Source organism: Bombina bombina, chromosome 11, assembly GCF_027579735.1.
Source record: "Bombina bombina isolate aBomBom1 chromosome 11, aBomBom1.pri, whole genome shotgun sequence".
In the NCBI taxonomy this organism is placed as follows: Eukaryota; Metazoa; Chordata; class Amphibia; order Anura; family Bombinatoridae; genus Bombina; species Bombina bombina.
Window position 1 is genome coordinate 40,255,376 of NC_069509.1, and position 16,804 is coordinate 40,272,179.

The following is a 16,804-nucleotide window of genomic DNA, read 5'->3' on the forward strand; positions in this document are numbered from 1 at the left end:
AACAGCAGCAACATGATTACTAGCCAGATCATTTGTTCCTAAATGAACAATCACATCTAACTCACTTCCCTTTCCTGCTGCCTTAACAATTCTTAAAATATGATTCTTATCCCTGTGAGCAGTAGCTCCTGGAAGACATCTAACCTCCCTTGCTTCTCCTTTACTTCTCCTAGTTATTAACTATTTAATAACTACCTAGTTAAAATAAAGACAAATTTACCTGTAAAATAAAACCTAACCTAAGTTACAATTACACCTAACACTACACTATAATTAAATTAATTACCTAAGTTAAATACAATTAATTACAATTAAATAAAATTATCTAAAGTACGAAAAAACAACAACACTAAATTACAGAAAATAATAAAATAATTACAAGATTTTTAAACTAATTATACCTACTCTAATCCCCCTAACAAAATAAAAAAGCCCCCCCAAAATATAAAAAAGCCCTACCCTACACTAAATTACAAATAGCCCTTAAATGGGCCTTTTGTGGGCCATTGCCCCAAAGTAATCAGCTCTTTTACCTGTAAAAAAAATTACAATTCCCCCCCAACATTAAAACCCACCACCCACACAACCAACCCTACTCTAAAACCCACCCAATCCCCCCTTAAACAACCTAACACTAACCCCTTGAAGATCACCTTACCGGGAGACGTCTTCACCCAACCGGGCCGAAGTCCTCAACGAAGCCGGGAGAAGTCTTCATCCAACCGGGCAGAAGTGGTCCCCCAGATGGGCAGAAGTCTTCATCCAGACGGCATCTTCTATCTTCATCCACCCGGTGCGGAGCGGGTCCACCTTCTAGACATCCAACGTGGAGCATCCTCTTCTGATGACGGCCGACGACTGAATGAAGGTTCCTTTAAATTACGTCATCCAAGATGGCATCCCTTCAATTCCGATTGGCTGATAGAATTCTATCAGCCAATCGGAATTAAGGTAGAAAAAATCCTATTGGCTGATGCAATCTGCCAATAGGATTGAGCTCGCATTCTATTAGCTGATTGGAACAGCCAATAGAATGCAAGCTCAATCCTATTGGCTGTTCCAATCAGCCAATAGGAATGAAGTTCAATCCTATTGGCTGATTGCATCAGCCAATAGGATTTTTTCTACCTTAATTCTGATTGGCTGATAGAATTCTATCAGCCAATTGGAATTGAAGGGATGCCATCTTTGATGACGTCATTTAAAGGAATCTTCATTTAGTCGTCGGCCCTCATCAGAAGAGGATGCTCCTCGTCGGATGTCTTGAAGATGGACCGCTCCGTGCCGGATGGATGAAGATAGAAGATGCCGTCTGGATGAAGACTTCTGCCCGTCTGGAGGACCACTTCTGCCCGGTTGGATGAAGACTTCTCTCGGCTTCGTTGAGGACTTCGGCCTGGTTGGGTGAAGACGTCTCCCGGTAAGGTGATCTTCAAGGGGTTAGTGTTAGGTTTTTTTAAGGGGGGATTGGGTGGGTTTTAGAGTAGGGTTGGTTGAGTGGGTGGTGGGTTTTAATGTTGGGGGAAAATTGTAATTTTAGTTATATTGTAGCTAGCTTAGGGTTTATTTTATAGGTAAGTATTTAGTTTTAAATAGGAATAATTTAGTTAATGATAGGAATTTTATTTAGATTTATTTAAATTATATTTAAGTTAGGGGGTGTTAGGGTTAGACTTAGGTTTAGGGGTTAATAACTTTATTATAGTGGCCGCGACGTTGGGGGTGGCAGATTAGGGGTTAATAAATGTAGGTAGGTGGCGGCGATGTAAGGGCCGGCAGATTAGGGGTTAATAATATTTAAATAGTGTTTGTGATGCGGGAGTGCGGCGGTTTAGGGGTTAATATATTTTTTATAGTGGCGGCGATGTCCAGTTCGGCAGATTAGGGGTTAAAATATTTATTTTAGTGTTTGCGATGTGGGGGGGCCTCGGTTTAGGGGTTAATAGGTAGTTTATGGGTGTTAGTGTACTTTTTAGCACTTTAGTTAAGAGTTTTATGCTACGGCGCTGTAGTGTAAAACTCTTAACTACTGACTTTTAAATGCGGTATCAGTCTTGACAGGAGAGGGTGTACCACTCACTTTTTGGCAGACTCGTAATACCGGCGCTATGTAAGTCCCATTGAAAATATAGGATACGCAATTGACGTAAGTGGATTTGCGGTATTTCCGAGTCTGGCCAAAAAAGTGAGCGGTACACCTGTACCTGCAAGACTTGTAATACCAGCGGGCGTTAAAAAGCAGCGTTGGGACCTCTCAACGCTGCTTTTTAAGGCTAATGCAAGACTCATAATCTAGGTGATTATTAACACATTATTTGATGTTTTACTTTGTGAATTGAATTTATTTTTGAAACTATACACTAATTTCAAATCTGATGACTGCAGCACACTCCAAAAAAGTTGGACAGTCGACTTTACCACTATGTGACATCACTTTTTCTTCTAATAACACTTCTTAAGCGTTTGGGCACTGAAGACACCAGTTGGTTAAGTTTAACAAGCAGAATTTCCCCCATTAATCCATTATGAATGTCTTCAGCTGCACAACTGTACGGTGCCTTATTTAGCACTTAATAATGTGACATAATGTGACAGACATCGGAGACAGGTCTGGACTGCAGGCAAGCCATGCTAGCAACCGCACTCTCTGCTCATGCAACCATGCGCTTGTAATCCGGGCAGAATGTGGTTTGGCTTTGTCCTGCTGGAAAATGCAGGGACATCCCTGGAAAAGACGATGTCTGGATGGCAGCATATATATGCATATCTTTCTACAGATGTGCAAGTGATGGCTTTTGGACCTTTGCTTTGCATAGTAAAGCCTTAAAGGGACACTGAACCCAATTTTTTTTGTCTTTCGTGATTCAGATAGAGCATGAAATTGTAAGCAACTTTCTAATTTACTCCTATTATCAAATTTTCTTCATTCTCTTGGAATCTTTATTTGAAATGCAAGAATGTAAGTTTAAATGCCGGCCCATTTTTTGTGAACAACCTGGGTTGTCCTTGTTGATTGGTGGATAAATTCATCCACCATTATAAAAGTGCTATCCAAAGTTCTGAACCCAAGAAAAGCTTAGATGCCTTCTTTTTCAAATAATAATAGCAAGAGAATGAAGAAAAATTGATAATAGGAGTAAATTAGAAAGTTGCTTAAAATTGCATGCGCTATCTGAATCACGAAAGAAAAAAATTGGGTTCAGTGTCCCTTTAACTTGCATCTGTGGATGCAGCGGCGAATGGTGTTGACTGACAAACGTTTACCAAAGTATTCCCGAGCCCATGTCAAGATATCCATTACAGACTCATGACAGTTTTTGAGACTGTGACTTCTGAGGGATCGAAGATCATGCACATGTTTTGTGGTTTTCGGCCTTGCCCTTTATGCACAGAGATTTGACCGGATTCCTTGAATCTTTTTATTATATTGTACAGTGTAGAAGGTGAAATGCCCAAAATCCTATCAATTTGTCTTTGGGGAATGTTGTTCTCAAAGTGTTGGATTATTCACTGATTATTCACTGTTGGCAGATTGGTGAGCCTCGACCCATGCTTGGTCTTGAAGTACTGGGCCTTTTTTGGAAGCTCCTTATATACTATGATTACATGATTGCCTCCCCTTTTTTACACCACCTTCTTATTACAACTTGTCACATATTTTTTGAAACGTGTTGCATTGATCAGATTTGAAATGAGTGTTTTCAATATAGAACAGGGTGAATTGAGTTTCCAAATTACTCTTTTTGTTTTAGTTTTTGCATTTCCCATTTTTTTTGGAATTGGTGATTTCATGCAGGGGCTTTAGAATTTTTTTGCCCCTGTTTACAATATAACATAAAATATGTATGCTTACCTGATAAATTCCTCTCTTGTAAGGCTCTTACTGCATTCAAATAATAAAGGAGTCTATCCTTTGAATTTTGAGAATTAGGACAATGTGATGAACAACGTTATCCTGCAGAAAAAAAAACAAGATTAGGAGAGTCACAGCAAAGAGTAGATGGGGTCTATTTATTAAAGTGCGGATGGACATGATCCGATATAGCGGATCATGTCCGCCGCACATCGATAAATGCCGACAGCATATGTTGTCGGCATTTATCATTGCACCAGCAGTTCTTGTGAACTGCTGGTGCAATACCACCCCCTGCAGATTCACGGCCAAACGGCTACTAGCAGGGGGTGTCAATCAGCCCAATCGTATTCTATCAGGCGGATTGCTGTCCACCACCTCAGAGGTGGCAGACATGTTAAGGAGCAGTGGTCTTAGGACCGCTGCTTCTTAACTTCCGCTTCAGCCGGAACTGAAGCGGAGTGGGTCAGAGGCAGCATCTAAACTCTTCTGCCAAAATTGCAGAATTTTAGATATTCAAATGAATGCCAACTAAAGACATTCTTTTCTTACCAAGACAAATAGACCGCCCACACTTGTGATACATTTATCTGAAAAACTCCTCTGACTGTGTGGTAAGGCTTAAGGAATTGAAACTACTAATGATTGCTCTAGTTTGATCCGAGAGACCACTCTCGGGAGAAGGACTATTGTAATAATTATAAAGTTGAAAAGAACTAAGAGCTTTTATAGAATCTACTGTCTCTGGATCTTACAATGTACTTCGTAAGTTTGATTTTCAAAATGAGAAACCATAAAATCAACATATGGGAAATCTCATTGTTATACTATGTGATTGAATACCTCTTAATGCAAAGACCATTCTTCTAAAAGAAGAGCATGGCGATTCAGATTGATTGCTCTCCCATTTCTGATGCCTGGAATGTGAATAGTTAAAGATTACACAATTATTTATTTCTGCTGAAAATAAAAGCCACTTTTTGCATTGCTAGAGAACTGTAAGTTCCCTTTTGGAGATAAATATTTATCACTGTTGTGACATTGTCTGATTGGGAATGGGAATAAAGGAAAGTCTCTCGGCTAGATTACGAGTTGTGCGTTAGGCTGAAAAAGCAGCAGTAACAGGTCCTAATGTTGCTATTACGAGTCTTGCAGGTTTAGGGGCACCGCACACTTCTTTGGCCTTACCGTAAAACGACTTACGTAAAGTTCGTAAAGTCTTTTTTCTATGGGACTTCCATAGCGCTGATATTATGAGTCTGTCCTGGGAGGCCAAAAAGTGAGCGGCACACCCTACCCCTTCAAGAGTCCTAACGCATTTAAAAGTCAGTAGTTAAGAGTTTTACACTACAACGCCGTAGCATAAAACTCATAACTAAAGTGCTAAAAAGTACACTAACACCCATAAACTACCTATTAACCCCTAAACCGAGGCCCCCCCACATCGCAAACACTAAAATAAATATTTTAACCCCTAATCTGCCGAACCGGACATCGCCGCCACTATAATAAATATATTAACCCCTAAATTGCTGCACTGCCGCATCGCAAACACTATTTAAATATTCTTAACCCCTAATCTGTTGCCCCAATGTCGCCATCACTATACTAAATGTATTAACCCCTAAACCTAAGTCTAACCCTAACCCTAACACCCCCTATCTTAAAGGGTCATGAAACCAAAAATATTTATTTGATGATTCAGATAGAGAATACAATTTTAAACAACATTCCAATTTACTTCTATTATCTAATTTGCTTCATTCTTTAGATATCCCTTGTTGAAGAAATAGCAATGCACATGGAAGAGCCAATAACAAGAGGCATCTATGTGCAGCCACCAATCAGCAGATACTGAGCATATCTAGATATGCTTTTAAACCAAGTATCTCACGAGAATGAAGCAAATTAGATAACAGAAATAAATTAGAAAACGGTTTAAAATAGCATGCTCTTTCTAAAGCATTAAAGAAAGTTTTTGGCTAGAATGTCCCTTTAAATATAATTAAAATAAATCTAACTAAAAATTGCTATCATTAACTAAATAATTCCTATTTAAAACTAAATACTTACCTATAAAATAAACCCTAACGGCTAGATTTAGAGTTTTGTCGGTAACGACCCGTGTAGCTAACGCTGGCTTTTTTCTGGCCGCACCTTTAAAATAACTCTGGTATTGAGAGTCCACAGAATGGCTGCGTTAGGCTCCAAAAAAGGAGCGTAGAGCATTTTTAACGCAACTGCAACTCTCAATACCAGAGTTGCTTACGGACGCGGCCAGCCTAAAAAACGTGCTCGTGCACGATATCCCCATAGGAAACAATGGGGCTGTTTGAGCTGAAAAAAAACCTAACACCTGCAAAAAAGCCGCGTTCAGCTCCTAACGCAGCCCCATTGTTTGCTATGGGGAAACACTTCCTACGTCTGCACCTAACACCCTAACATGTACCCCGAGTCTAAACACCCCTAACCTTACACTTATTAACCTCTAATCTGCCGCCCCCGCTATCGCTGACCCCTACATATTATTTTTAACCCCTAATCTGCCGCTCCGTAAACCGCCGCTACTTACATTATCCTTATGTACCCCTAATCTGCTGCCCCTAACACCGCCGACCCCTATATTATATTTATTAACCCCTAATCTGCCCCCCACAACGTCGCCTCCACCTGCCTACACTTATTAACCCCTAATCTGCTGAGCGGACCGCACCGCTATTATTATAAAGTTATTAACCCCTAATCCGCCTCACTAACCCTATAATAAATAGTATTAACCCCTAATCTGCCCTCCCTAACATCGCCGACACCTAACTTCAATTATTAACCCCTAATCTGCCGACCGGAGCTCAGCGCTATTCTAATAAATGTATTAACCCCTAAAGCTAAGTCTAACCCTAACACTAACACCCCCCTAAGTTAAATATAATTTAAATCTAACGAAATTAATTAACTCTTATTAAATAAATTATTCCTATTTAAAGCTAAATACTTACCTGTAAAATAAATCCTAATATAGCTACAATATAAATTATAATTATATTGTAGCTATTTTAGGATTAATATTTATTTTACAGGCAACTTTGTAATTATGTTAACCAGGTACAATAGCTATTAAATAGTTAAGAACTATTTAATAGCTAAAATAGTTAAAATAATTACAAATTTACCTGTAAAATAAATCCTAACCTAAGTTACAATTAAACCTAACACTACACTATCAATAAATAAATTAAATAAAATACCTACAATTACCTACAATTAAACCTAACACTACACTATCAATAAATTAATTAAATACAATACCTACAAATAACTACAATGAAATAAACTAACTAAAGTACAAAAAATAAAAAAGAACTAAGTTACAAAAAATAAAAAAATATTTACAAACATAAGAAAAAGATTACAACAATTTTAAACTAATTATACCTACTCTAAGCCCCCTAATAAAAGAACAAAGCCCCCCAAAATAAAAAAATGCCCTACCCTATTCTAAATTACTAAAGTTCAAAGCTCTTTTACCTTACCAGCCCTGAACAGGGCCCTTTGCGGGGCATGCCCCAAGAAGTTCAGCTCTTTTGCCTGTAAAAAAAAACATACAATACCACCCCCCCCAACATTACAACCCACCACCCACATACCCCTAATCTAACCCAAACCCCCCTTAAATAAACCTAACACTAAGCCCCTGAAGATCTTCCTACCTTATCTTCACCATACCAGGTTCACCGATCGATCCAGAAGAGCTCCTCCGATGTCCTGATCCAAGCCCAAGCGGGGGGCTGAAGAGGTCCATGATCCGGCTGAAGTCATCATCCAAGCGGGAGCTGAAGAGGTCCATGATCCGGATGAAGTCTTCATCCAAGCGGGAGCTGAAGAGGTCCATGATCCGGATGAAGTCTTCTATCAATGGCATCTTCAATCTTCTTTCTTCGGGAGCCATCATCTTCCATCCGACGCGGAACAACCTCTTCTCCCGACGCCTACTAGCCAATCAGAATTTTCCTACCTTAATTCCGATTGGCTGATAGAATCCTATCAGCCAATCGGAATTCGAGGGACGCCATCTTGGATGACGTCCCTTAAAGGAACCGTCATTCGGCTAGTAGGCGTCGGGAGAAGAGGATGTTCCGCGTCGGATGGAAGATGATGGCTCCCGAAGAAAGAAGATTGAAGATGCCATTGATAGAAGACTTCATCCGGATCATGGACCTCTTCAGCTCCCGCTTGGATGAAGACTTCAGCCGGATCATGGACCTCTTCAGCTCCCGCTTGGATGATGACTTCAGCCGGATCATGGACCTCTTCAGCCCCCCGCTTGGGCTTGGATCAGGACATCGGAGGAGCTCTTCTGGATCGATCGGTGAACCTGGTATGGTGAAGATAAGGTAGGAAGATCTTCAGGGGCTTAGTGTTAGGTTTATTTAAGGGGGGTTTGGGTTAGATTAGGGGCATGTGGGTGGTGGGTTGTAATGTTGGGGGAGGGGTGGTATTGTATGGTTTTTTTTACAGGCAAAAGAGCTGAACTTCTTGGGGCATGCCCCGCAAAGGGCCCTGTTCAGGGCTGGTAAGGTAAAAGAGCTTTGAACTTTAGTAATTTAGAATAGGGTAGGGCATTTTTTTATTTTGGGGGGCTTTGTTATTTTATTAGGGGGCTTAGAGTAGGTGTAATTAGTTTAAAATTGTTGTAATCTTTTTCTTATGTTTGTAAATATTTTTTTATTTTTTGTAACTTAGTTCTTTTTTATTTTTTGTACTTTAGTTAGTTTATTTCATTGTAGTTATTTGTAGGTATTGTATTTAATTAATTTATTGATAGTGTAGTGTTAGGTTTAATTGTAGGTAATTGTAGGTATTTTATTTAATTTATTTATTGATAGTGTAGTGTTAGGTTTAATTGTAACATAGGTTAGGATTTATTTTACAGGTAATTTTGTAATTATTTTAACTAGGTAGCTATTAAATAGTTCTTAACTATTTAATAGCTATTGTACCTGGTTAAAATAAATACAAAGTTACCTGTAAAATAAATATTAATCCTAAAATAGCTACAATGTAATTATTCGTTATATTGTAACTATATTAGGGTTTATTTTACAGGTAAGTATTTAGCTTTAAATAGGAATAATTTATTTAATAAGAGTTAATTAATTTCGTTAGATTTAAATTATATTTAACTTAGGGGGGTGTTAGTGTTAGGGTTAGACTTAGCTTTAGGGGTTAATACATTTATTAGAATAGCGGTGAGCTCCGGTCGGCAGATTAGGGGTTAATGTTTGAAGTTAGGTGTCGGCGATGTTAGGGAGGGCAGATTAGGGGTTAATACTATTTATTATAGGGTTAGTGAGGCGGATTAGGGGTTAATAACTTTATTATAATAGCGGTGCGGTCCGGTCGGCAGATTAGGGGTTAATAAGTGTAGGCAGGTGGAGGCGACGTTGTGGGGGGCAGATTAGGGGTTAATAAATATAATGTAGGGGTCGGCGGTGTTAGGGGCAGCAGATTAGGGGTACATAGCTATAATGTAGGTGGCGGCGCTTTGCGGTCGGCAGATTAGGGGTTAATTATTGTAGGTAGCTGACGGCGACGTTGTGGGGGGCAGATTAGGGGTTAATAAATATAATACAGGGGTCGGCGGTGTTAGGGGCAGCAGATTAGGGGTACATAAGTATAACATCTCAATAATATAGAGAATGGAATAGAGGACACACATCTGTATAAACATTTCAAAACCATGCATAAGGGCAATACAAAAGATCTATCTTATTGGGGTATATACAAAGTAGAAAAACACTGGAGAGGTGGGGACATACAGAAAAAACTGCTTCTAAAAGCGGCAGAGTATATCTTTAAATTTGACACGCTATTCCCCAAAGGTCTAAATTCAGAACTGGACATCTCACCATTTCTTCTCGATTAGGGAATATATATATATATATATTTTATGCATGACAAACATAATTAATCTAATTTCCCCATAACCTGTACCCTTTAGGCATTCAGATTCAATTTGAAGACATTTGGTCTATTTTAACTATATTTCTTTTATCGGTCTTATAGAAAAGATGGTTTATGGCTCTTTCAGGATCTTAAATATGTTTGGTATATATGATTAGCTGATCCATGATCAACAATAGAATGGAGCAATGTATTAGGAGCAAGTGCAAAGAAATTATACCACCTTAACTATGGGATTACCATGAACCAATGGGATTCAGGACACACCTATTAAAGAGAGGAGTCTAACAGTCCAAATCATTCTTGATAAAGCTCCTGGAGGGAGTGAAATGCGTAGAAGCTAAAGACTGTTTTCTTGACTCCACTATCCTATCAACTGTTTGAACCAACTCGGGTTGACTGTCAACAAAGGACACTAAGGAGAAATTTCATCGGAACCTGCGTGCTAACAGCACTAAGTGCAGGTGAACTTACTCTCAACGGATACTTCTTTGCTGATCGGTGCCTAAATAAGTACAGGTATCAGATACAAGAAGAATTGTGAATACACAATATCGGACGTAAAAAGGCATTTCGGATACTCACAACTGTCTAAGCAGTGATTGGCAGACGCAAGACAAGCCCCCGCACATCGGGTGTGACGTCAGACGCCAACAACACGAGGACACTGTCAGAAGAACTGAGTCGCAGGACGCACAGGATTCCCTGCTGCTATTCAAGCTTACTATAAGGTACCATCTGCATGAAAGATTGCGAACTGTAATCCTAAACTATTAGCAGCATAATATTACTGGACATTTCTCTTGGTTCATACATATGGACATGTCAATTAGTTCGCTGAGAATACAGATATAAGGATTGATCTAATCCGAGCTAGAGCATAACCCTATATAATTTTCCTCCTATGCACAGCTCCTCTTTAAGCTCCATTATAATTTTTTGTGCAATATATAGCCTTTGCAGAAGTTTTATCAAGCCGATATTGGTATTTTAAATATATTTTTATGTATAACTGTATACAAACTTAATAACTCACGAGAAATCTTGGCTAACTGTTTAGTCACACCCCAATAGAATTTTCTTTGTGACTATACTATTAAACAGTAATCTAAATTTCTCATGAAGTACTAATTAGTACCACTTTTTATCATTTTTTATGCTAAATTTCATTATTGTTTTTAATTGAATTGTACTAGAGACGTCTCTATATTTTTTCAAATCATATTGTAACCAAATAAATCACTTGTTTTTTAGATACTGTTCCTATTTGATTTCATTTTATTACGAATATTTATCACAGATAATATTAATAATTTCACATAAGTATCTTCAGCTATTAGCGCCCTTACAAGACCTCCCCTTTCTTTCACTGTACATAAGTATAACGTAGGTGGCGGTCGGCAGATTAGGGGTTAAAAAAATTTAATCGAGTGGCGGCGATGTGGGGGGACCTCGGTTTAGGGGTACATAGGTAGTTTATGGGTGTTAGTGTACTTTAGAGTACAATAGTTAAGAGCTTTATGAACCGGCGTTAGCCCAAAAAGCTCTTAACTCCTGACTTTTTTCTGCGGCTGGAGTTTTGTCGTTAGATTTCTAACGCTCACTTCAGACACGACTCTAAATACCGGAGTTAGAAAGATCCCATTGAAAATATAGGATACGCAATTTACGTAAGGGGATCTGCGGTATGGAAAAGTCGCGGCTGAAAAGTGAGCGTTAGACCCTTTTTTGAATTACTTCAAATACCGGCGGTAGCCTAAAACCAGCGTTAGGAGCCTCTAACGCTGGTTTTCACGGCTACCGCCAAACTCTAAATCTAGGCCTAAGCTAGCTACAATATAACTAATAGTTACATTGTATCTAGCTCAGGGTTTATTTATATTTTACAGGCAAGTTTGTATTTATTTTAACTAGGTAGAATAGTTATTAAATAGTTATTAACTATTTAATAGCTACCTAGCTAAAATAAATACAAAAGTACCTGTAAAATAAAACCTAACCTAAGTTACAATAACACCTAACACTACACTATAATTAAATAAATTAACTAAATTAACAACAATTAAATAAATTAAATTAAATTAGCTAAAGTACAAACCCCCCCCACTAAATTACAGAAAATAATAAACAAATTACAAAATATTTTAACTAATTACACCTAATCTAATAGCCCTATCAAAATAAAAAAGCCCCCCAAAAATATAAATAAAACCCTAGCCTAAACTATCAATAGCACTTAAAATGACCTTTTGTGGGGCATTGCCCCAAAGTAATCAGCTCTTTTACCTGTAAAAGAAAATACAACCAACCCCCACAACAAATGCCCTTTTCAGGGCAATGGGGAGCTTAGGTTATTTTAGATAGTATTTTATTTGGGGGGTTGGTTATGTGGGTGGTGGGATTTACAGTTGGGGGGGTTGTTTGTATTTTTTTTTACAGGTAAAAGAGCTGATTACTTTGGGGCAATGCCCCACAAAAGGCCCTTTTAAGGGCTATTGATAGTTTAGTTTAGGCTAGGGTTTTTTTTATTTTGGGGGGGCTTTTTTAATTTTGATAGTGCTATTAGATTACGTGTAATTAGTTTAAATATCTTGTAATTTGTTTATTATTTTCTGTAATTTAGTGTTTTTCTTTTTTGTACTTTAGCTAATTTAATTTAATTTATTTAATTGTTGTTAATTTAGTTAATTTAATTAATTATAGTGTAGTGTTAGGTGTTATTGTAATTTAGGTAAGGTTTTATTTTACAGGTACTTTTGTATTTATTTTAGCTAGGTAGTTATTAAATAGTTAATAAATATTTAATAACTATTATACCTAGTTAAAATAAATACAAAATTGCCTGTAAAATAAAAATAAACCCTAAGATAGCTACAATTTAACTATTAGTTATATTGTAGCTAGCTTAGGGTTTATTGTATAGGTAAGTATTTAGTTTTAAATAGGAATTATTTAGTTAATAATAGGAATTTTTAGTTAGATTTATTTTAATTGTATTTAAGTTAGGGGGTGTTAGGGTTAGACTTAGGTTTAGGGGTTAATACATTTAGTATAGTGGCGGCGACGTTGGGGGCAGCAGATTAGGGGTTAATAAATGTAGGTAGGTGGTGGCGATGTTAGGGATGGCAGATTAGGGGTTAATAATATTTAACTAATGTTTGCGAGGCGGGAGTGCGGCGGTTTAGGGGTTAATATGTTTATTATAGTGGCGGAGACGTTGGGGGCAGCAGATTAGGGGTTAATAAATGTAGGTAGGTTGCGGCAACATTGGGGGCGGCAGATTAGGGGTTAATAAATATAATGTAGGTGTCGGCAATGTTGGGGGCAGCAGATTAGGGGTTCATAAGTATAATGTAGGTGGCGGCGGTGTCTGGAGCGGCAGATTAGGGGTTAATAAATATAATGCAGGTGTCGGCGATGTTGCGGGCAGCAGATTAGGGTTAATAAGTGTAAGATTAGGGGTGTTTAGACTCGGGGTTCATGTTAGGGTGTTAGGTGTAGACATAAATTTTATTTCCCCATAGGAATCAATGGGGCTGAGTTACTGAGTTTTACGCTGCTTTTTGGCAGGTGTTAGACTTTTTCTCAGCCGGCTCTCCCCGTTGATTCCTATGGGGAAATCGTGAACGAGCACGTACGACTAGCTCACCGCTGACTTAAGCAGCGCTGATATTGGAGTGCGGTAAGGAGCAAAATTTTGCTCAACGCTCACTTCTTGCCTTTTAACGCCGGGTTTGTAAAAACCCGTAATACCAGCGCTGTCTGTAAGTGAGCGGTGAGAGAAAACTGCTCATTAGCACCGCATAGCCTCTAACGCAAAACTCGTAATCTGGCCGTCTGTTTGTAGGAGAAGCCAGCTCTCAAGAACCTGAAAAATAGCCTGGAGTTCTAGGAAACCTTGCCTTCTGAGGAGACCAAACTCCCTGAGTCCTCCTGGGCCCTAACACTGAACCTCAACTCAGGAGACCTGCATCTGTTGTGATAGATAACCTATTTGGATAAACAAGAAGATGCTTCCAGAGGAATAAATTGGTTGTTTATTCACGAAAATAGATAATTATTTGTAGTGGAATCCAACAGGATCCTTAGAAAGAGTTAAATGAAGTCCTTGTACCATTAACACAGCATACAGCATTGAAGAGTCCTCATGTGGAATTAAGTAATGTAATTGCAATTGATGCTGCAATTATCAAACCCAGGACCTTTAAGGCTGTGACACACTGCAAGCGGAGCGGCGCGCAGCGTGTACATGCGGCTGTGCGCGCTCAGTGTGTCCTGCATTTTCATCTCTGAGCACTCTGCTGCGTCAGGTCGCGTAGCTAAGCGCTCAGAGATGAAATATTTGATCTTCAGAAGTGATGCAACGCGGAGCGAAGCAGCTGCTTCGCCTCGCACTGCATCGCTGGCAGTGTGTCACAGCCATTATGCATAATGATGCAGATGGATAAGAATAGACTGAAGCTTGGCACAAGCAAACTGCAATTTCATTTTTGTCTTATCCACCAGTGAAAGTCTCATTGACACTAAGAGGCCCATTTATTCTAATCAGCCAATAGAATTACAGTAGCTCTTATTCTATTGGCTATTCAAATCAGCCAATAGAATTAAAGTGGCTTGCATCCGATTGGCTGATTTGAATTTGAAGGTTCAAATCAGCCAATAGGAATTCAAGGGATGCCATTTTTAATCGCGTACCTTGAATTCCTATTCAGTGTACGGCGGCGATCGTATGAAGAGGATCCTCCACGCTCCGGCTCCGGTCTTCAGTTCCAGCGTCGCCGGTCTTCAGTTCCAGCACCGCCGGTCTTCAGTTCCAGATGGACAGTCTTCAGCTCCGCGGTCATTGGTCTTCAACTCCTCCACTCCGCGCCGGCTGGATCCTGGAAGAAGAAGAGGTCGTCGCCTGGAAGAAGACTTCTCCGCCTGGAACAGGACCTTCTCCGCCGGTCTTCAGGACAGGTAAGGAGCACTTGGGGGTTAGACTTAGGTTTTTTTAAGGGGGGATTGGGTGGTTTAGAGTAGGGGTATGTGGGTGGTGGGTTGTAATGGGGGGGTTGTTCTTTTTTTAACAGGTAAAAGAGCTGATTACTTTGGGGCAATGCCCCACAAAAGGCCCTTTTAAGGGCTGGTAATAGAGCTGATTACTTTTGTAATTTAGATTAGGGTAGGGAATTTTTATTTTTGGGGGCTTTCTTATTTTATTAGGGGGCTTAGATTAGGTGTAATTAGCTTAAAAATCTTGTAATCTTTTTTATATTTTGTAATTTAGTGTTTTTTTTGTGTGATTTAGTTTAGTGTATTTAATTGTATTTTAGTTAAGATATTTGTAGTTTATTTAATTAATTTATTGATAGTGTAGGTGTATTTGTAACTTAGGTTAGGATTTATTTTACAGGTAATTTTAGTAATTATTTTAACTAGGTAGCTATTAAATAGTTATTAACTATTTAATAGCTATTGTACCTAGTTAAAATAAATACCAAGTTACCTGTAAAATAAATATAAACCTTAAAATAGCTACAATGTTATTATTAATTATATTGTAGCTATTTAGGGTTTATTTTATAGGTAAGTATTTAGATTTAAATAGGAATAATTTAGTTAATAATAATATTATTTAGATTTATTTTGATAATAATTAAGTTAGGGGGTGTTAGGGTTAGACTTATAATATAGATGGCGGCCGTGTAGGGGGATTAGATTAGGGGTTAATATAGGTGGCGGCGGTGTAGGGGGGTCAGATTAGGGGTTAATATATTTAATATAGGTGGCGGCGGTGTAGGGGGATTAGATTACACGTAAAAGAGCTGATTACTTTGGGCAATGCCCTGCAAAAGGCCCTTTTAAGGGCTGGTAATAGAGCTGATTACTTTGGGGCAATGCCCCGCAAGTGGCCCTTTTCAGGGCTATTTGTAATTTAGTTTAGGGTAGGGACATTTTTGTATTTTAGGGGTTAATAAATTTAATATAGGTGGCGGCGGTGTAGGGGGATTAGATTAGGGGTTAATAATTTTAATATAGGTGGCGGCGGTGTAGGGGGATTAGATTAGGGGTTAATAATTTTAATATAGGTGGCGGCGGTGTAGGGGGATTCGATTAGGGGTTAATAATTTTAATATAGGTGGCGGCGGTGTAAGGGGGTTAGATTAGGGGGTAGTACATATAATATAGGTGGCGGCGGGGTAGGGGGCTCAGATTAGGGGTTAATATAGTTTAAATAGGTAGCGGCGGTGTAAGGGGCTCACATTAGGGGTTAATATAGTTTAAATAGGTGGCGGCGGTGTAGGGGGAGTCATATTAGGGGGTAATATAGTTAATGTAGGTGGCGGCGGGGTAGGGGGCTCACATTAGGGGGTAATATAGTTAATGTAGCTGGCGGCGGTGTAGGGGGATCACATTAATGGGTAATACAGTTAATATAGGTGGCGGCGGGGTTAATATATTTATTATTAGGCGTGAGAGGGGGGATTGCGGATAGAGGGGTATACGTGTCGGGTTATTTTTGGGAGGCGTCTTAGACAGTTACAGGAGATTTAATACTTTAGTTAGTTTTTGTAGGCGCCGCCAGTTTCTAAAGTGCCGTAAGTCACTGGCGACTCCAGAAATTTGTACTTACGCAGATTTCTGGACATCGCTAGTTTATCCGACTTATGGCACTTTAGCAACTGACGGCGCAGTATATTGGATAGCTCGAGTTGCGAGCTGAAACTACGGGCGGCGCAGGTTTCCTCGCTTGCGCCGAAACCTGCGCCGTATATCGGATCGCGGCCAAAGGCTCCTTTTGCATCAATTCCAAATTAAAGTGAAATGCTTTGATTACAATTTAACTTGCAATTGTCTGTATGTTAGTATTTATTACTTTTCTGTTAGTTAAAATAAGTCTATTGTGAATTTTAAGCAAACTTCACCTGCACACAGCTGGCGAGACAAATCAGTGAGACCAGCTTGTTTAAAATGCTTAGAAAATGTCACAACACCTGTGAGAGAGCT

At 39.0% G+C, this 16,804-nt stretch overlaps 1 protein-coding gene across 3 annotated transcripts in view; it reads left to right on the top strand.

The window, feature by feature from the left end:
* Positions 1-16,804, top strand: part of LOC128642023 (uncharacterized) — a 229,572-nt gene that overhangs the window by 119,571 nt on the left and 93,197 nt on the right. The window lies entirely within an intron of this gene.